This window comes from Zalophus californianus, chromosome 5, assembly GCF_009762305.2.
Source record: "Zalophus californianus isolate mZalCal1 chromosome 5, mZalCal1.pri.v2, whole genome shotgun sequence".
Taxonomy (NCBI): domain Eukaryota; kingdom Metazoa; phylum Chordata; class Mammalia; order Carnivora; family Otariidae; genus Zalophus; species Zalophus californianus.
This window is the reverse complement of record NC_045599.1, coordinates 78,037,554-78,053,392: the sequence shown is the minus strand read 5'-3', so window position 1 is coordinate 78,053,392 and position 15,839 is coordinate 78,037,554.

Here is a 15,839-nt window from a genome sequence, read left to right as displayed (position 1 = left end):
CTGTTTTCACCTGGGGGAGGTAATGCATACGAGGAATAAGCCATTGTTTTAAGGACCTTTGCTCAGCAAAGAGACTTATTCTAATACACTTGCACATCCTTAAAGAAATACATTTATTCAGAAAACAAAGGTGTGATTTGGATATAATAATTCCTATAGAACAGAAATTCTGGGAATATGTCTAGCCAAGGGGAAGAAGGAGGCCTTACTTGAAACACCCTTTCAGTCCCTCTCCATAAACACTTAATGCTCCAAATAATTATGTCATATACTTTTTAAAAATATATTTTTATCATTCATGTAGTTAGGATATTAGTAGTTCTCTTGAATATTTTCTGAATAGTTGTGCAGAAAATTATGGCATAGAATGCCTCAATTACAGGATTATGTAAAGGAATGTTTTAGACCCTACTTAAAAGTACTAACATCATATATGAAAATTTCCCATCTGTGAGATTTCCTGGATGCAGAAAAATTCCCTTTCCCAGAAGTTCTGTTGATGATTAATTTCTCTGCAGCCTTCAACAGGGAGGTAGATACCTATGATCCACTTAACATTTCAAATTAATTAAAATTTTAAAAGCTGGCTAATTTCTGGAGTGTACACTTATTGTTTATGGAGCAAAAGATGCAAACTCTACTTTGCTAAAATGGTTTTGTTTGTGTTATTCATCTTCGTGGTTCATTAACCACATTTTTCATGTCAGCATCACACTTCCTTTCTTGCTATTATGCACCCACTGTCTGAATGGTCAGAGTGAAGAGAGTGCAAGGCAGTGGGCCAAGCTTTAGAAAATGACTTCATCTTCTACTTATCCAATTCTTCTGAAGCAGGGAAGCATCCAGATGGTCATCAATAATAAAGACAGCCATTACCTCCCCTAACAGAGCCTAATGCTGTATTAGCTGAATCGGAAGCAAATTTCCCTCATAGCCCAACTGTACGTTTTTCTTGGAACCTACCAGCTTTGGCATTTTTCTTTAAGAATCCTTCTGGTTGGCTGGTCACAGAACATTGAAATCATAAAAATCTGAAGCTATATAATATTAAAAGAATATTGACTGCTTAAGAAAATCCATGTGTAAAATGTTACCCCCAGAAGGTCAAATTAGTTACACCCCGATTGCTTTCTACTCTCAGGAAATGACATTATTTTACCTTTTAGACTTCATTGCAAAAAAAAAAAGGCTAATAAAATACTCAGGCATAAAAATTGAGGGGGGGGATGTAGTGAAAATAAATTCTTCCTTTCATTTACTACATAAATAATAATGATACTAATATGTATGAAACATCCATTCTGTATCAAGAACATTATGTATCAAGAACAGGGTTAAGTTCTTAGGTGGATTATATTTAAATCCTTCTACCTGGCTAGTGAGTCAGGCACAGTTATAAGTAAGGGAAATGAGACTCAGAGAATTTAAGGAACTTGTCCAAGGTCACACAGCTAGTAAGGGGCAAAAGCAGGATTCAAGCCCACAAAATTCTAATGTCAGGCTGCACTCAACCAGTATACCATAACCTTTCTCAGAGTCTTGATGGAGAATAACCCTTCTCTTGGCACAAATATAATCACAAACTTTAACTATAATTAAACATAAAAATCAAACAGATATATATTCAGGAATAGATGGCAATTCATCTTCTTTTTCTATTTTTTCATTATAAGAAAAGAGTTTGTATTGAAAGAGGACTAATATTTTACTTGAAAGATTTAATTGCATAGGCCATTGAAACTGTAGACAATATATTAAGGAGAAGATTTTACTGTAGTTTTTGGAGAAAACGGAAGTGTCAGGTAAGTATACATTCAGGTACAATTTCCAGCTATACAGTTCTATTTTGTTTTTGAAGTAATGAAAATCAAATATGATCAGCAATAGTCATTCCACTGAGGAAAACGCACCTTTAGAATGGAGGAATTTGTGTATTGCTTATGCTGATTTAAGAGTCACAAACATGAAAAGGAATCCCCATGGCATCTGATCTAATCTTGACACACAGTATCTACGAGATCTATTGTCAGGTACAGCTCAAAGCAGCTGCCTCGGGAAGAAAAAATGCTTTGATAACTCATTGTGTCAAAGAAAAAGATTTCACTGTGTGAAATATTGATTAAAACTTTAAAATAAAATTGGTACTTGCTGAAAGAACCTTGTAAAGGTAACAAAGAGAATAACAAAGAAGGTCCAAAGGGTGCTTTTAGGATTGTTTTCAAAAAGGTTCTCGTGAAAAAAAAAAAAAGTATATTACCTTTTAATACCTTCATCAATATAATTTTCCACTAACAAGGACAATATGCTTTCTTCACATTGCTGTTATTACTTTATATTTTAAGGTCAAAGTGCATTCATTCTGCTTTTCAGTTAATAATAATAACGGCATTTCAGCCCTGCCTTCAGACTATTACTCCTCAAGGTACAAACAAGCCAAGGAAAAGTCAATAGTACAAATAGATATTTTGCTATCAAAGAATATCTATGAGTCTGTCTAGGCTTTTCAATTTTATAAGCTATTTATAAAACATATAAAGCTATCATAATTTTTTAGAGAGTTTCTATTCTATATAGGGAGGTAGAACACTTATAATGTTGTAAGAATAGAAACAGCACAGGCAGATTGAGACAATTAGGGCCCCATGTTGACTCTTTTATTAAAGGTATCTTGAGACATGTTTAAAGCATGGAAGAGTTACCCGGGACAAATTTTATTATTTGGGAAAAATGAGGGTATAGTGGGAGAAAGGCAAGAAAGTGGATTGAGACAGGGAGGATCTAGTTGAATCTCAGGTAAATTACTGTCAGCTCCTCAGAGCAAGGAAAAAAAAAAGATGTGTTATGTCAAGCTGCACACCTCGTCTGTTTCCTTCCAGTGACTTCTCACTCGGTCCACCTACGTTTGCGCCCACTCTGATGGCTGCTCTGAAAAAGATAGGTCTAAAAATGTGGCGCTTATTTTTTGATGAAGGGAAGATTTCCAATGAAGCATTAAAGTGCAGAAAGTTTGAGGAGATGCATAATATTTTGAGAGGAAATGCAATGAGATGAAGCAAATAAAATGGGTATGGTGCCCAGAAAACAGTAAACAGTCAAGAAATACCAGTTGATCTAGTGTAGAGACCACTGGGAGTCCTGAAACATGGCCTCAGTCCTGAGCCCTCGCTCCTTCTGGGACACTTACCTCAGCGTGAGACTGTGCCTGTGCCCTGTTTCTCCACTGGTAAACAAAAAGCGAGGAGCAGACTTCATTCCTCACTTTAAGAGGTACTTTTAAGACTCTTGCAATATTAATTATAGACTTTTAAGAAGGGAAGTGTTTCTCCGGCATTCTAGATGTGGCAAAGGCAAAATGTTAAGTTCCAGGCTGAGTGGTCAGGAACCCAGTGAGAAAGACACCTTGGCCTGAGATTCAAATCCTGGGTTCAAATCCTATGCCTACCACTAGCTCTGTGCTCTTGGGCAAACTATTTAGACTCTGGACCTCAGGTTCTTCTCCATAAAAGAGGGATATAATTGTCCTTCCATCACTGGGTCATTGAACAGATTAAGAGAGCACATCTAAGGTGCTTAGAATAGTGCTTGGAGCATAGTACATGCTCAAAACATTTTAGAAGCTTGTAAAAATGGCTCAAGTTTGTGATATTCTGAAAAATTAAATGATTCTTTGATTTTAACCTGGTAAGTTTATAACCACAACTATTTTCCGTAAAGCCACACAGTGCCAACTTGACTTTATCCTGAAGTAATGTTACACTACTTGCAAAATAAAAAAGAAGAAATGGTATGTTCAGTCCATTCCAGTCACTCCATTTTTCCTTGTTCTTTCCCACCCCTGTTGAAATGAATTTTCCTAAATTACCCAGAAAATTAAGAGAAAACTGTGAAGATTGTCCTTTGTTTGGCTTAAGATCTTTTGCCTAAGAATTGCACATAACCATCTATAGAAGTATGGCTTTCTGCAGGGGGGGAAATAACAAATATTCTCAAAACACGCCTCCTCTTTCTGACTTGGCCTTTCAGACTATTAGTCCGCTTTGTCCTTCAAATCATTTTATACTGTAGAGCCAGGCAAATTCAATTATTTTCCTAATGTCGAACTCCGTGACATTCACTCCTTTGGGGTTTGGTCAGAAACATGAGACCCGCATGATGTAAAATATGAAATAGGGCATATTACTGACTGTGACCTTTATCATGCATGGTATCAATAAACAATTTAAACGCAAACACTCAAGGAGAAGGTCAGGCTAAAGATAAAGAAGTTGGTCTCAGAGGAAAGGTCTTGAAGTGATATTTAATTGAATTGACTACTTTACCTAAAAAATTATGGAGCCTTTACCCCTCTCCCATAGGCCGATACATGTCCTCTTCCTTCCAGTGCACAGTTCTAGCTACAACACAATTTTGTTTACTTGTGCCTCCGAAATCATTTTTTGAACCTGTTGCTCGATGACGGTAATTCCTGATGCATTAGGAAAAATACCTTTTTGATTAAGATCATTAAGAGCAGGCAATATACCTAAATGCTTAATGTCATTAATATTTCAACCTATAAATTTATTTATTTTCAACGTTTCCTAGAAATACTTAGAAGTATTCTCCCCCAACTTCTTTACTTGTATTCCACATCAGCTTGACTTCTTTACCTAGCTGATCTTTTTTTTGACCTAGGCTTTCCAAATTTAAGTCCTTACAGGAGCTAGGCAAATAAAACTAATGCCAAAACAGGCATTTTATATATATATATATATATATATATATATATATATATATATATATGCTGTATATAATGCTATATATACAAATGCTATATATATAAATGTTATATTTATGTATATAAATACTAATGCCTAAAACAGGTATAAGATATAGATAGATAGATAGATAGATACAGATATATTTAAAATATACTTACATATATTGGTGTGTATTAAAATATATTTTCAGGGAGCCATATAATGCAACACAGAATTAATATTATTCTTTATTATTATTATTTAAACAGTTTAAAATAAAAATAAAAACAGAAATCAGTCTCCAACCCCTCTCCTGACAACCACCAGTCTGTTCTCTGTATCTACGAGCTTGGTTTTTGTTTCATTTTGCTTTACTTCAGATCCCACATATGAGAGAGATCATATAGTATTTGTCTTTCTCTGTCTGACTTATTTCACTTAGCATAATGCCCTCAAGGTCCATCATGTAGTTGCAAATGGCAAGATTTCTTTCTTTTTTATGGCTGAATAATGTTCCATTACATATATATATTATTACGTATGATATGCATTCTTATATATTTATTTTATATACATGTAATTACATATTATATGTATTATTATATATTATATATTTATTATTACATATTATTATATGAATTATATGCATGTATATATCTATTTCTTTACCCATTCAATTTTCATTTATCAGTGGACACTCACGTTGTTTCCATATCTTGGGTATTGTAAATAATGCTACAGTGAACATGGGGTCGCATCTATCTTTTCTAGTTATTGTTTTGGTTTTCTTTCAATAAATACCCAGAAGTGGAATTGCTGGATTACATGGTATTTCTATTTTTAATTTTTTAAGGACACTCCATACTGTTTGGCTGCACCAGTTTGCATTCCCAACAGTACATGAAGATTCTTTTTTCTCCACATCCTCTCCGACGCTTGTTATATCTCCTCTTTTTTGTAACAGTCATTCTAATACGTATGAAGCCATATCTCATTGTAGTTTTGACTTGTGTTTCCTAGATGATTGATGATATTGAACAAAAATTTCAATTACCTGTTGGTCATGTGTATGTCCTCTTTGGAATGATGTCTATTCACATCTTCTGTCCATTTTTTAATCATTTTTTTCCTATTATGTGAGTTCTTCATATCTTTTAGGTATTAACTCCTTATCAGATATATGATTTTTCAAATGTTTTCTCCCATTCAGTATGTTGCCTTTTAATTTAGTTGGTGATTTCCTTTGCTGTGCAGAAGGTTTTCAGTATGATGTAGTCCCATTATTTATTTTTGCTTTTGTTGCTTTTGCTTTCAGATTAAAAAAAAAAGGAAGAAAGAAAACATCATTAAGACCTATGTCAAGGAACTTACTGCCTATTTTCTACTCTACAAATTTTATGGTTTCAGGTCATACATTCAACTTTTTAACCCGTTCTGAGTTAATTTTTATGTGTGCTGAAAGATAGTGGTCCATTTTCATTCCTTTGTATGTGGCTGTCCTGTTTTCCCAACCCCTTGTATTAAAGACAGTGTCATTTTCCCATTGTATATTCTTGGCTCCTCTGTTGTTAATTAATTGACCATATATGCATGGGTTTATTTCTAGACTCTCTATTCTATTCCATTGATCTATGTGTCTGTTTATATGACAACACCATGTTTCAATTATTAGAGTTTTGCTATATAGATTTAAATCAGGTAGTGTGATGCCTCCAGTTTTGTTCTTCTTTCTCAAGATGGCTTTGACTATGCAGGGTGTTTTGTGGTTGCATATAAATTTTAGGATTGTTTGTTCTATTTATGTGAAAAATGCCATAGCAATTTTTAAAAAGATTTTATTTATTTATTTGTCAGAGAGAGAGAGAGAGCATGCACAAGTAGGGGGAGTGGCAGGCAGAGGGAGAAGCAGGCTCCCCTCTGAGCAAGGAGCCCAATGCAGACTCTATCCCAATCCCAGGACCCTGGGAACATGACCTGAACCAAAGACAGATGCTTAACCAACTGAGCCACCCAGACGTACCGCCATAGCAATTTTTTTTTAAGATTTTATTTATTTATTTGAGAGAGAGAGAGAGAGAGAATGAGAGATAGAGAGCACGAGAGGGAAGAGGGTCAGAGGGAGAAGCAGACTTCCTGCTGAGCAGGGAGCCCGATGCGGGCCTCGATCCCGGGACTCCAGGATCATGACCTGAGCCGAAGGCAGTCGCTTAACCAACTGAGCCACCCAGGCGCCCCGCCACAGCAATTTTGATAAGAATTGCATTGAATCTGCAGGTTGCTTTGGGTAGATTGGATATTTTGACAATATTGATTCTTCCAATTCATGAGATGAAATATCTATTTATATTTGTTATCTATTTATTTGTGTCTTCTTCAGTTTCTTTCATTAATGTCTTGCAGTATTCAAGATCTTTCACTTCCTTAGCTAAATTTATCTAGGTATTTTTTTTTTCTTTTTGACTCAACTGTAAATGAGAATACTTTATTTCTCTTTCTGATAGTTCATTATTAGTATATAGAAATGCAACAGATTTTTGTGTATTGATTTTGTATCCTGTAACTTTGCATTCATTCATTCGTTCTAACAGGTTTTTGATGAAGTCTTTAGGGTTTTCTATATATAATACCATGTCATCTGCAAGTAGTAACAGTTTTACTTCTTCCTTTCCAATTCAGATGCCTTTTATTTCGTTTTCTTGCCTAATTTCTCTGGTTGGGATTTTCAATACTATGTTGAATAAAAGTGATGAGAGTGGGCATCCTTATCTTGTTCCTTATTTTAGAGGAAAGACTTTCAGCCTTTCACCATTGAGTATGATGGCACTATGTGGCTGGTGTATATGGCCTTTATTATACTGAGTTATATTTCCTCTATACTCACTTTGTTGATGGTTTTTTATCATAAATGGATATTGAATTTTGTCAAATGCTTTCTTGCATTTATTGAGATGATCATATGATTTTATCCTTCATTTTGTTAATGTGCTGCACCACAATTGCAATATCAAACCATTCTTGAATCCATGGAACAAATCCCTCTTGGTCATGGTGTGTAATCCTTTTAACATACGGTAGCCTCCCCCACCATTAGCCACAGGGGTTGCATTCCAAGACCCCCACTGGATACCTGAAACTGTGGATAGTACAGAAGCCAAATATACTATGCTTTTTCCCTATACATACATACGATGATAAAGTTTATAATTTAAGCACAGTAAGAGATTAACAGAAGTAACTAATAATAAAATAGAACAATGTTACTTAGCAGAAATGGGCTCTATGTACTTTTCAGGCCAAAGGAGTCTGTGATTTGGGTGGATCTGTATTAATGATTCAAACTCCATGTCCTTGAGATAGTCTTATAGAACACACTGTGGCCTTTATATTAGAGACGCATGAATAAGCTTAAAGTACAGAACTCATGGAAAGTTCCCAAGATGCACATCATCACTTTGGCTGGAGGCAGCCTTGTTGAAGCACCTTTGAGACTTCTGATGCTGGTTATTGCACATCGCATCACCCTTGCCTTCGCAGATTTATTTTTTCTGCTTCGATCTTCTATTCAAGCCTTTTCCACCCCCCAACCTCCCACCCCCAGGAGAAAAAAAATCGAGGCACTCTAAATCTTGTTAGCACACATTCTAGACACTTATAATAAATTATACAAATAACATAATAAATACATACATAAAAACAAGTAGTCATGGGTTGAAATATATTTCAGAGCAACATCAAAAGTGGTTTAACTCAGCTCAAATTTCAGTTATAACCATCTCTTTAAGGGAAAAAAATCCTTTGAGACGCTGTAGCAGTGCTTTTCTTATTGTGGTACCACCAAGTTCCACTCCTGCTTGGTTACAATGTGTTTATGAACAGTTGCTGCCCAGAAAGATGGTCCCCAGCTCCCACCTTCTGAGTTCTGCAGCTGCACGCATCACACCCACATTTCATTTTAGTGCTCTTAGCTAGGTCAATCTTTTCTTTTCCAGAATCTAGGAATTTTCCAGCAATTTGACTGTAAAATATATTACAAAATTAATATCCCATGGGAAATATAATGATTTAATGATGAAGATTTAGAATGATGGACAGAGAAGTGGTACTTAGACATCTGTCTTCTGTTCAATCAGTCATGTAAAGTATATTTATCCTTGGTGTAAGGTAAATGGGACTCACCCTAAGTCAGTGTGTTAGCACCATCCTGATCTCTTATCCTGAGTAATTTGGTAAAAAAAAAAAAAATATATATATATATATATATATATATATATATATATATATATATACTAGAGAAGAGTGATCCACTTTCCAGGGGCCCTCGTGGAACCCCAGCCTGGTTAAGGAAGTATATGACCTCATATGCACAAATCTTGAAACTCCTGAGACATGTGTTGAACCCTACTGACATGATATGGTTGTGGAGGGTTGGAAAGCACCTTAAAGGGAAGAAATAGATTCAGAGTTCACATATATTTCAGATCCCAGGCTCTGGGTGTCTGCCCAAATAACAGAATAGCACTGCTGCCTACCTATATCCTCCAACTCTGGTCTCCAGAGAAGAAGATCTAACTCAAATCATCACTGTAATATGTTTTATTCATTGCTCTCAACTGGTCACCCATCACTGCTCAAAAAGTAAAACAGCTTGGCTAATCTAACATGCCTAATATAGTGAAAAGAACCAGGCTTTAGTTGGATATCTTACCAACTGACCCCTCCTAACTTATTTCTGTACCTATATCTCCCTGACCTCCTCTCCAATCCCAGGGACTGCTCTCCTCTCTCCAGGTCCATCTGCAATCTGTATCTACAATTGCTCCTGATTGCTACAGCAACTTATCTTTATGAACAGTGCCTTCATTTTCACAAACTTCCTCCCCACACAGTAAGACTGGCAAGAGTCTAAAGTTCTCCTTAACTATTGGTTTTCTATCTCCTCCCTCCAAATAGCATGAAAATTACACTTTTCCTATGTCTGGTTCATGATTGTACAAAATCTCTTTAATTTATGCCACATCCTTATAAATATATATTAGAGAGGTAGAGTGATTTGATAAAATAAGCCAAGAGTTCAGACGTAGGTAGGCTTACTTTCAGGCTGCTTCTTCTTGGGTGATGTGATTAACTTAATGAACTTCAGTTTACTTCTCTGTAATACAAGGAGAATACAAACACACCTTAGGAGTTTCATATTTAGTAAAGGAGATGACTGAAATGACTAGCATAGCATCTAGAATATGACCATTATTTTTGAAGCCAATAATTATTAGATTGATATGTGAGTTAGTATGAAAGTAACTGTTTTTGAAAACTAATAATGAAAAAGACCAAACTCTAGAAGAATGCCTGGTTACATGGGAGTGTATTTGAAGATGAAGTAGAAAGGACAAACCCGGATGTTTTCAGATTAGAAACATATTTGCCACTATATTTCTCCCTCCTTTTTCCTTGAACACTAGAAATAATGTTTCTTTGAATGAATAAATGTCACACCAAGTTTAAAGACATTTCAGTTGCATCAAGAAGTCCTTCTGGGGGCGCCTGGGTGGCTCCGTCATTGAGCATCTGCCTTCGGCTCAGGTCATGATCCCAGGGTCCTGGGATCGAGCCCTGCATCGAGCTCCCTGCTCCGCGGGAAGTCTGCTTCTCCCTCTCCCACTCCCCCTGCTTGTGTTCCTGCTCTCGCTGTGTCTCTCTCTGTCAAATAAATAAAATCTTAAAAAAAAGAGAAGTCCTTCTGTTCCACGATTTTGTCCCCACTGAACTGCCATGACATCTGAAAATAGTGAGACCACTATTTTGAGTACACGTGGTAGATGCCTACTTTAAACCCAGATATGTTGTGTGGGTAATAAATTAATGGTATTAGTCTCTCAGATGGATTAGCTATTACAGAACATAAGGCAAAGCTTCTGTTGGGGAAATAAGGGCGGGCTGTGATGAAGGAAAAAGCAAGTTTGCATGTTTAATTCTTGCTGCCCAGGAAAGCAAAGCCTTCATGGGAAACTTGCATGAATTCACAGTCCTCCTGAGGAACAATGATCAGGCAGGACAGGGACAGACTAGTAGGAAAAGGGCCTCACTATAGGTCTTGATCCTAATTAGTAAGTGCCCCCAGCATTTCCCTTACTTTCTCCTTTTTATAGTTTAGTGGATTTTTTTTCCAGCTGTTTTAATTTATTTATGTGGTTAACTAGGAGGGATGTTTAATTGAAGGTAAGCTATTCAGCATTTATGGTTAGAATAGACATAGTCCTTGGCTCAAGAACACACATCTATATCCAATATTTTTGACCACTTGTTATATATCCATTTCCATTGTCAGACGGTGGTAATTCAGAAATAAAGAACTCATGTTTTCTAGTCCAAGGAGCACAACATTTTGGTGGAGGAAGCCAATACGTACCAAACAAACTGGACGCAAGTGAATTCCTTTAAGACCCAAGTCAAATGTCTCATTTAGCTAAACTTAACTGACTCAAATCCAAGGCAATTTGATCACTTCCCTATAAAAACTCCATCTCTTGCACATATCTTTACACTTATAGTTACCACACTGTGTTGAAATCATGTTTACCTTTTATTTTTATTTTATTATTATTATAATTTGTAAATGAAGTTTTTGTTAAATTAATTGGTATGGTCATACATTTTCCTGCTATGCAAGCATATGTTTACATGTCTATCTCCACAACCAGGTTGTAAGTTTCTTTAAAGCAAGGGGTTAACTTTTGTTCAACTCTATACCCTTAGTACCCAACAGAGTTTGATTTGTAATAGGCACTCAAATGTTTTCTCAATAAATGAATAAATACTATAACCATGTTGTGATTTGTCTTTGAAGAAAGCATAAAAAGGCAAAGCATTAATTCTAGCAGAGGAAGACGTCACTGAAGAAATAAACTTCGACTTAGATTTTTTGAAAGATGAGATAAATTATGCTAGTATATAATCAGACAAAGCTTCACAGATTTCTAAGCTGATTCTAAATGCATTCAGGCAAATTGCTTAGATTGTCCAACACAACCTAAAGACAGCCTGTCAAAATAGGCTAGAAATGCTTAGGGAAATATGTTGAAGCTCAAAGCAGCAAAAGTATTTATTGTTCAAAGAGTGTAGGCAAGAATGTATGGGAAAAAGAACTAAGAGAATTCATTGCAATGAACTTCAATGAACACCACCCACCATGATGTCGCTGGGCCTTTTCCCTGGATTTCAGGACACACAGCCGGAATTTGCATGAGGATGCAATAAAACTAATCCTTTAATAGCACACTGAAAGTGAGTTGACAGGCTTGCAGTACTGTGTCATATAGTTGACAGGATTTGTCACATTTTGGGTTCTCCTCACATGGAACTTGTCACTGGTTCTTAAGTTTTTCTCCCTTCTTGCCTAGAGGGGGCAAATCATCCTTCTAATATTTTCCTAGCTATTTCCATGCTGAGAGCCGAATGACGCGTGAGGAAATACTGCCTAAAGATAGGAAAGAGACATGTCAGGGCATTATTATGGCCGATTTAACTTGGAGTGGTCCAAGGAAACTAGATCTCCTGTGAAATAAGCTAAAATAGTAGATGTACTGTACTTAATGGCAGTTTTGTGAAATGTGACCATAGAAATGACCAGTCTTGCTGCAAATCTTGACAGATAGCAAGTCAAAGGTTTCTGAGAATTTGCTCATAGGAGGGAGATTTTGAAAATCATAAATTTAATTGCACTAAAAATACTGCTTTATTTTTTCTCTATTTAAAGAGATTAAGATTCATACCAGTGGTAATAGTCAGTAGACTTGATTATTTTTTTTATTTGTTACTTAAGATGTTCTATAATTTTTAGGACATATATTAACTTAGCCATGGAAGGAGCACCCAGGAAGAGTCCACATGAAGAGAGACAGTAAGTTCACTATACTGTGTGCTTCTCAGACCACATCTGAATTATTTTCCAGTTACATATACAGTGTTTTAAAAGGATCAAAGATCAAATGGATTGTGCACTGAGGAGGATAGTTAGAACTGAGATGTTTCTGAATATCAAAGCGTATGAGGACAGATAAAGTAGTTGAGGATATTAAGTCTAGAGGGAAAAAAAAATGTCTTTGAAGATCACAATGATAGCTAAAGAATTGTCAGGTATTAGATAAAGTAAATCTTTTGTTTTGCCCCAGAAGAACTAGCTATGGTGAAAGCATAGGAGTTACAGTAGATAGATTTCATTTCAAAGTGCAATGATTATGTGTAAAGGCACCTAATCAACAACAGGATGGATTACTTGGAGAAGTATCCACAGAGTTGCTTAAACACAGGCTGAGGATGATCCAACAAGGATGTTCTAAAAGATTTGGGCATCAGATGGAAATTTGGACCACATGACCTTATGATCCCCTAACATCCATAAAATTGACCAACCAGATAATTAGATGGATTACAAAGCCACAATAATAAATATGGTATGGCCTCAGACTGAAACAGACAATAGTCCAGTGGAACAAAAGAGAGAGCTTACTACATCGAAAGAGGATTCCAAAAGAATTAAATACTAAGTGTTAAATGTAATACTATAAAAACAGTAGGAAATGTTGGAAAGTGTCTTCATGAAAAAGAAGGATTTCTTAAAATTTCAAAGACACAAACCTTAAGGCAAAAAACTGCATTTGTTTCAATTACATAAAATTAAGAATGTGTGTTCAAAATCGATTCTGAACAAAATGAGTACATATCAAATAGAATAGAAAAAGATATTTGAAGTCTACTGTGACAGGGAAACAAAAACTAGAATTCCCTCCCAAACCAACAAGTCATCCCTCATTGAAAAACTGACAAAGGAATTGAAATTAACAAATAAATAAAAACAAGTAAGAATAAGTAAAAACAGAGGAGGAAATCAAAGAAAGCTAAGAAACATAAGGAAGAGTTTATAATTAGTGACCAGAGAATTATATATGTAAAGCAATGAGATATCATATGATATCTATTAAATGGCCAAAAAATTAAAAAGCTAGATAATACAAAGCGCTGGCATAGATAAGAGCTTTATGAGTTTCCTTCTGCTGCTGCTGAGAATGTAGATTGTTACACTCATTCTAGAGAGATTCTGTCATTTCCTAATAAAATAAATAATGTATGAGTTAGATAGAGTCCAGGAATTCCACTGCTTGGTGTATAATTCTAAGAAATTCTCACAGAAGTCATCAGAGTGATGTGTACATTGATGTTCATTGCAGCAATATTCATAGTAATAGGGCACCTGGGTGGCTCAGATGGTTAAGTGTCTGCCTTTGGCTCAGCTCATGATCCCAGGGACCTGGGATCGAGTCCCGCATTGGGCTCCCTGCTCCTTGGGAGCCTGCTTCTCCCTCTGCCTCTCTCTCTCTCTGTCTCTCATGAATAAATAAATAAAATCTTTAAAAAATATTCATAGTAATAGAGAGTTTGTGGCATTCTACTAGAAGGATAGAAAAGAAAACACTACAGGATATTGTGTATGAAATACTGAGTGTTGAAGTAATGGATTAGAAGTACACAAAAAAACATGAATGTTCTTTTTTTTTTTTTTTTTAAAGATTTTATTTATTCATTCGAGAGAGAAAGAATGAGAGACAGAGAGCACGAGAGGGAAGAGGGTCAGAGGGAGAAGCAGACTCCCCACCAAGCAGGGAGCCCGATGTGGGACTCGATCCCGGGACTCCAGGATCATGACCTGAGCCGAAGGCAGTCGCTTAACCAACTGAGCCACCCAGGCGCCCAAAACATGAATGTTCTTAAAGCATAGTATTTAAAGATAAAAGTGAAGAAAGATGATAGAGATTAGCATATAGAGTACAATACCACTTAAGTACATTAAAAATACATACACACAAAGTGATACACATTTGCCAAAATATACACACGTCAAATACACATTAAACATATTAGTGGTATTAGTACAACGAGTATTGGATAAATGGGAATAGAAGTGGAGCTTGGGGATAAAAAGGGAATAAATAAATAAATGAGTAAAATAAGAGAGATATTGCATGAATCATTGATGATAATGTGCCATAAATTGAGTTAGCATAATTCACTTAACACAGTCATCTGAGTATCAGAAAATAAAATAATAAAAACAATAAAATCGTATTTTGTATTCAAGGGACCTAGTGACTGATACCACTGTGTGTGTTATACATTACAGCTGTAATTAACTCATATCCTTTACCCAGATCTCCTAGGAAGGTACAGGAGTTCATTTTCCCCTCCCCATGGCAGGTCTCAAGTTTTTGCCTTATAAAATACAAGTTTTGTTGTAGAGTTTCTTCCATCACTATGACATACATATATGAAAGAAAAGCAAAGGAGAATTATCTGTGACTTTTTCACTTTGAAACAGTTTTCAACTATGCACTAAAATATTTCAATCATTTTTAAGGTTTCATTTTTTAATGGAAGAAAAGTTTAATTTGAAGATAATATAAAACAGTTATAATAGCTTATTAAACATAAAGGATAAAAGAACTAGTGAAGCTTTAAAATGGTAATTAAACGAGCTGATGTGTGTCTAATGCATTTATTCGGCATCTTCTAGCAATAAGTCATGATAATGTTAAAAATTTTGCCTATATATATTCGAGTTATTACTATTGCTGAAATTTCTGTCTCCACCAACTGTCAAAATCCTGTGCTGTCACTGCATTTGAGCCACTGAAAGTAGTAAGTGAGGCATTCAGAATACAGACAACGTGTGAACGCTGCCCACTGCAGCTAAATGTGGCTCCTGATGGAGAAATGCACAGAGGCTATGTCATATCACAGAACTGCGGAGGGAGGAGGCGAGCTTAGATGTGGCTTCCCCATCAAAGTGAAATTAGAAGGACAAAAATGATTTCATGGTTCTTCATGTATAGAGGATTTATTCTGTTTTAGGATGCTTTCAAGTTTACAAAGAAATTTACATGTATTAGCTAATCACTGCCTCAGAAGGGACTGTTTATGAGTAGCATTATTTTGACTTTACAGAGTAAGAAACTGGACCTATTTTCATAAATATGCTAATGGCCACATAATTCTTACGCCGCGGTGAGATTTGAACAGGAACTTCCTAGTTCCAAGTCAGAATCATTT